The sequence below is a fragment of the Hordeum vulgare genome, chromosome 3H, assembly GCF_904849725.1.
Source record: "Hordeum vulgare subsp. vulgare chromosome 3H, MorexV3_pseudomolecules_assembly, whole genome shotgun sequence".
Classification (NCBI taxonomy): domain Eukaryota; kingdom Viridiplantae; phylum Streptophyta; class Magnoliopsida; order Poales; family Poaceae; genus Hordeum; species Hordeum vulgare.
The window spans coordinates 39,459,685-39,466,888 of record NC_058520.1 but is presented as its reverse complement, the minus strand read 5'-3'; positions in this window follow the sequence as shown (position 1 = coordinate 39,466,888).

Sequence of the window (7,204 nt, the reverse complement as noted above, 5' to 3'; positions counted from 1 at the left end):
CAAACCCCCTTCCTACCGTCTGATCTAGACGCAAGGTTCACGAAGCAGGGTTGTCGGCATGCCAGATTTTGAACTAGTTCGTTGTACCATAGAACTCAGCGTACGCTTTACTTTTCAAATCGACCCGGCACACTGCATTGGTAGCAGCGCGAGTTTGCACATGGTAGACGTGGGTTTGAATTTCTGGCCCTTCTCTTTTGCCACATGGCATTTTCCTAGAGAATTTGCCACGACAGTTTTTCATCATTTTTTGCGAAATATGTTACATGGCAACATGCCAGTTTAACAATGATGACATTTTTCTAGAAAAAAGTAGCATGATTGATTAACCAACATGGCATTTTTATATTAAGAGATGGTACTTTTGTTTTTATATTTCATTTTTATATTAAGAGATATCATTTCTATTGTTAGTAGATGTCATTTTTTATTTAGTAGGAGATTTCATTTTCTTTATTAAGAAATGGCATTTTTTTTATTAAGATATGGCAGTTCTTGTTTATTCAGAGGTCGCATTTTTATTTTAGGAGCTGACATTTTTTATGTTAAGAGATGGCATTATTATCAAGAGATGACATTATTTAAGAGATGAGATTTTTATTATTAAGGGATGACACTTTTTTAATTATTAAGAGATGTCATTTTTTTATAAAGAGATGGCATTTTTTTACTAAGAGCATTTTTATTTTAGGAGATGTCATTTTCCTATTAAGAGATGGATTTTTTTATTTGAGATATAGCATTTTAATTCTGAAGATATGGTATTTTATTTATTTAAGAGATATATTTTTTATATTAAGAGATGATGTTATTATTATTAAGATGTGGGTTTTCTATTTACTAAGAGATGGCATTTTTTTATTAGTGGATGTTAATTTTTTAATATTAAGTGATGCCATTTTTTTATTTTAGTAGATGTAATTGTGTATATTAAGCGATGCTACTTTTTATTTAAGAGAGATGGATTTTTTTTTATTATGAAGGGGTATATTCTTTTATACTATAAGAGATGATATTTTTTTATGTGAAATATGGCATTTTTATTATTGAGAGAAGGCATTTTTGTGTTTTATATGACATTTTTTGTTTACTAAGAGATGACACTTTTTTATCATGGGATTTTTTTCTTTTTCTTTTGGATGGCAAATCGACCAATAGTTGTTAACCTATGGAATTATTATTATTTCTATATAAGTGAACTTTTGCAACAACTTTTAAACAGAATGTTATCAAAACTAACAACCGCCAACCGGTAGACTGATGCGGGCAACCCCCCTTCCTACCGTCTGATCTGGACGCAAGGTTCATGGAGGAGGGTTGTCGGCATGCTAGATTTTGAACTAGTTCGTTGTACCATAGAACTCAGCGTACGCTTTACTTTTCAAATCGACCCGGCACACTGCATTGGTAGCAGCGCGAGTTTGCACCTGGTAGACCTGGATTTGAATTCCTGGACCTCCTCTTTTGCCACATGGCATTTTTTCTATAGAATTTGCCACGACGGGTTTTCAACATTTTTTGTGAAATGTGTTACATGGCAACATGCCAGTTTAATAATGATGACATTTTTCTAGAAAAATATAACATAATTATTATCCATAATGTCATTTTTATATTAAGAGATGGTGCTTTTGTTTTTATATTAAGAGATATCATTTCTATTGTTAGTAGATGTCATTTTTTTAGTAGGAGATGTCATTTTCTTTATTAAGAAATGGCATTTTTATTAAGATATGGCAGTTCTTGTTTATTAAGAGATCGCATTTTTATTTTAGGAGCTGACATTTTTTATGTTAAGAGATGGCATTATTATGAAGAGATGACATTATTTACGAGATGACATTTTTATTATTAAGGGATGACACTTTTTAATTATTAAGAGATGTGATTTTTTTATTAAGAGATGGCATTTTTTATTAAGAGATAGCATTTTTATTTTAGGAGATGTCATTTTTCTATTAAGAGATAGATTTTTTTAATTTGAGATATAGCATTTTAATTCTGAAGAGATGGTATTTTATTTATTTAAGACACAAAAAAATCTTTATTATTAAGAGATAGAATTTTTATATTAAGAGATGTTGTTATTATTATTAAGATATGGGTTTTCTATTTACTAAGAGATGGCATTCTTTATTAGTGGATGTTAATTTTTAATATTAAGTGATGCCATTTTTTCATTTTAGGAGATGTAATTGTTTATATTAAGCGATGCCACTTTTTATTTAAGAGAGATGATTGTTTTTATTATGAAGGGATATATTCTTTTATACTCCCTCTGTAAACTAATATAAGAGCATTTAGATCACTACTATAGTAATCTAAACGCTCTTATATTAGTTTACAGAGGGAGTATAAGAGATGATATTTTTTATGTGAAAGATGACATTTTTATTATTGAGAGAAGGCATTTTTGTTTTTTATATGACATTTTTTGTTTACTAAGAGATGACACTTTTTTTATCATGGCATTTTTTTCTTTTTCTTTCGTCTTCACATGGCACTCTTGTGTTCGATGACATTTATTATTTCAAAGATGATTTTTTTATTATTATTGAGAGATGGCATTTTGTTTTTTAGATGCCATATTTTGTTTATTCAGGGATGACACTTTTATTACCATGGCATTTTTAGTTTGTTTCTGTCGGACCTGACTAGACAGTTGCGCCGCATCCTGGTTTTCCCGTGCGGCGACTATTATAGATGCTATTATAGGTACACACAGAAGCTAGTAATTAAAATGAAAGTGGCATGTAGACTGCGCATCACACTGCATGCGCATGCATGAGGAGTACTACTACTAGCTAAAAAAAATTGCCATGACCAATTCCTTCTCTCTCCATCATGCATGCAATGGCGTCATGAATATTTTTTCTAGTGTTTGAGATTCAAAATGTTTTATCTCTAAAACCGTTAACTCGTTTGATTGTCCGTTTTAACCATTGATAAGATATTTAAAACTAGATCCCATGCTAACATGTTTTCACAACTTTTGGTGCCATTCGTACTTGCCACATTTTTTCACCGACTTCTCATAATATTAACCATCTACTTACCTGATAAAAAATAACTTTATTATCATTTTTATATTATTTTATAATATCTTGTCGTGCTTATAATTCCCGTTGCCACAAATGTTTAGATGTGCTTGCCATTAAAAATTCTACCAAGTTGTCATGTTTTTTCATAAAGCTTATCGGTGCTTATAAAATCCAATTGCAACATTGTGGCGCTTGCCATTTTTTATTTTACCCAGTTGCCACTTTTCCTTATAAAGCTTGTCAAACTAGTTGTCATGGTGCTTTATTGTACTTATCAAATTAATTCTACCTAGTTGTCGTGGTTTCTCATAATTTTTTTTATCGATTGTTCAGTTGTCCTAAAACCTAGTTGCCATAGTATTTTATTGTGATTATTAATTAAACTATACTCAGTTGCCTCATATAGCTTGTCAGATGTCGTAAAAACTAATTGTTACATTAACAACGTTTGCCATTTAAATTCATTTAAGTGGTCAATTATTTTCCTAAGCTTGACTATGCATCATAGGAGAGTAGTACTGGTACTACACTATTGAAAATAAAAGGCAAATGAATAGTACCAGTACTACACTACTTGGCAAAAGTTGGCTCGCTAGCTCGGGTGCTCCTCGGTGTACGTAGCACTCCAATCTATTTTTCTAAAAGTAAAAGCTAATTAAAAAGAATTTGTGACTAAAACGCACGCCCTGCACCTGTGGCATGCAAGCGAAACGGTGTACATGCAGCCACTGCACGGGAGGAATCCTATGGACACGTTGTAATATAGGTTTTCCCGTTTTTGTTTTGTGTTCACATGGCATTTTTTTTGTTCATGCCATTTTTTTTACCCCGAAGGCATACGAGTTGATTTTCTAGCCCTGGATAGGGTACGTTGGGTAGGCTCGATCTACAGGATAGAAACCTTAGCTGGGTGATCCTCCTTGCAGCGAACCAAAATGTTCAACGAGAAAGGAGGGATCGGGCGAACAATGCACCGGCAGAGCACAGCAAGGCGATCAAAACTATGATCATCATAATTCTTGTTGCAATCTAGAAGAAGATAAACGAATGCACTTTCAGAAACAAAAAGGGGCAAGCCCAAGACATCAAGAAGGAAATCAACACAACCCTTAGACTGTGGCGCGGCGCAGACGCAATACATCTAGAGCACCCTTTTGGGGAACCATCATGAGAGTCTACTAGCTACCTCATCCCTCTTTTTTTTTGTTCTTCCTCTTACATCCTCGATCCATTGATCACCCCCCCACCCTTTGATGTATTTCTTCTTCATGTGCTTCCTGCTATTTTAATACAAGCCGGCAATCGCCGGATCTTTCAAAAAAAAAAAATCGATCGTTGGATATCCGCGCCCCTTTGAAAAGGTATATGCAATGAGATGTCTTGATTTATCAAAGTGTCGCCTTTATATACATCGAGATATCAAAGAAGTGAACAATATCCTCGGCAACAAAACACAAAATCATATACGACTACATTGATATTCTACCATTAACTGGGTCGCTAAGGACATCTCCAATCACAGACTCACAAATGAGAAACTGCATCCGTCCGTGGATTGGACCAATCCTCACACATTGATGTGGAAGTCGGTCATTTAATGTTATCGTTATACTCCCTTCGTTCCTAAATATAAGTCTTTTAAGCGATTTCACTAAGGTCTACATACGGAGCAAAATGATTGAATCTATACTCTAAAGTATGTCTATATACATCCGTATATAGTCCACTAGTGAAATCTCTACAAAGACTTATATTTAAGAACGGAGGGAGTATATTTTAAGCTGGATTTCAACACACTGAACGAACTACATGCAAACCGAATGACTTTCGTACAAACCAAAGCCCATTCATTATATTTCAGACATTTTTCATTAAAAAAAGACCGAGATCTAAACCTAGTGTTCGACGGGGCTGATCGTCTGAGTCCTTCTTGTTCCTTCTCCACGACCACATCCTCCATCTGTCGTCTCCATGATTTGTGGTAATAAGACCCATGAAGTGAAGGTACGATCATCGGCGAGGAAGAGTTAAACATGGAAGACGGACGAGACAACTTGGGACTCGAGGCACCGCAGCCTCCCATTCCCTACTCATCCGGGGGCTCCAACCTGTCCATCGCTAGTGGATGTGAGAGCGATGATTGACATGGACATGCCGATAATGTCCTTCTGCAACATGCGCCGGCGAAAGATCGATGGTGGCGCGTAGGACCTGCAGCTGGCGGCACCCTCGTCCTCAATCGCATGCGTTGCCAGCATTGCCTCTGTGCCCGGTTGCATCGGATTTGCGTTGCGAGCGGCTGCTTCAGCATGCATGACCTCGCAAAGCGCCCGTTACTCATCTATGGATTTAGGGTCCACCACGGCCTCCTCGCTTGCGCGCACGCAGTAGGTTCTGCTCTCCGCCAGCCAGTGTTGGGGCGGGCGACGGGTCCCGCATCCAACTGCAGTCGTCTGGCATGTTGGGGGTGCTTTAGAGCAGCTTTGGAAGGAAAAACGCACGGGCAAGGGGGCACAGTTGTTGGACGCGGGCGTGGCTACAATCCAAACGACTGCAAAGCCGATCCTCCTCCCCCTCCCCCATTCCCCCCTCGGTTTGTTTCCGGTCTGTCGAGAAAACACATACAAACCGATCGATGGACCGGTCGATGGACAAATAGAAGACCACATTGGATAGTAAAACACGTCCAAACCATACAGTCCGTAAGGTTTTATGAGTTGTTTAGGTGTTGAAGATGTCGAGGGGATGGTGATGGTTGTACCCCAACCTATTACAATTCACAACCCATATTTTGGGTTTCACTCAAAAGAAAAACAAGCAAAAAAAAGAAAAGATAAAAATAAGAAAATAAAAACAAGCAAAAAACAAGCAAAATGAAAAGAAAAACAAGCAACAAAATGGAAAAAAAGAAATGAGCAGAAAATAAAAAAAGAGAAAAAAGAGAAAAAATGGGAATTAATCACACACATCGGCTGGAATTCGACACTGAAGAGCATGTGCAGTGGCGTGCCAGTCATCAGCTGGCCCTTCTTCGCCGACCAATAGACCAACTGCAAGTACGAGTGCAACGAATGGAGCGTCGGCGGGAGAAGGGCAAGCAAATGAGGAAGAGGGCGGAGGAGTGGCGGGAGAAGGCCATCATGGCGGCCAAGACTGGCGGTTCGTCCCACCACAATTTCAATGAGTTGGTCTTGCCCAAGAAAGGCGAATCAAACGATGCACACGAAACGGTCGTGCTGTAAAATTACCCTTTTTAAGTCCCTTAAACGACGGTTATCAATGAAGTCTCAGTTTGCAAACTGTTTTAATTTGGCTTGGTCGGTTTCCAAACGATCACAAATTCACAGTAGAAATAAGCACAGTTTGATGAACGCCTGACTATTTTATATTAAACGTGGTTTGATGGCTTACACGATTCTGAATATCTGGATGAGGCGAATTCGCCTCATTTCTGTGTAACACCCCTTTATGGGTTGTCACCTTATGCATGGACGGACCCATAAATTTTATGGACTGGCGGCAAATAATCAGAGTGAGGGTACTTATTGTATAAATTTGAACAATTTTAAAGAAATCTTGTAAAATATAAGCAATTTTTACTGAAATTTAAAAGTTTGAATGGTGTCTGGACACCCACTCAGCACTACGTAGGTCTGCCCCTGACCCTATGCTTTGTAATTGCGTCTGGGCTAAGAGATGAGTCGATCACTGTAGGCTGGTTCCCATATGACACATGTTACATATCTTTAGTCTCAAAGGAAAATTAATTAACAAATCAATCAATCAACCACTCGGCAAACCCTGTATTGTGCTTGCGAGCGTCTTACAAGCGACCTTTTGTTGAAACCCAATCAAGTAGGGCTGATCCATTTAATGCATGCATTAACTCAATCAAATCGGCATTTTTTTAAAATAATGTTGTGCATCAACTCATTCAAATTAAATATTTAAAAAATGTAAATCACATACAAACTATCCTTACCTTCCACTACTTATACCAAAATCAAATTAAATTTTATCAAAACATCAACTATAATCAAAATTGGCTGGTCCATTTGACGTGTGTGCATGTTTTTTAATTTCTATGTTACACTTTTTTTCCTTTTTTCTATAACCAACCTATTATTTTTTGGTCAGCATACTATCAAAATTGACACTTTCCC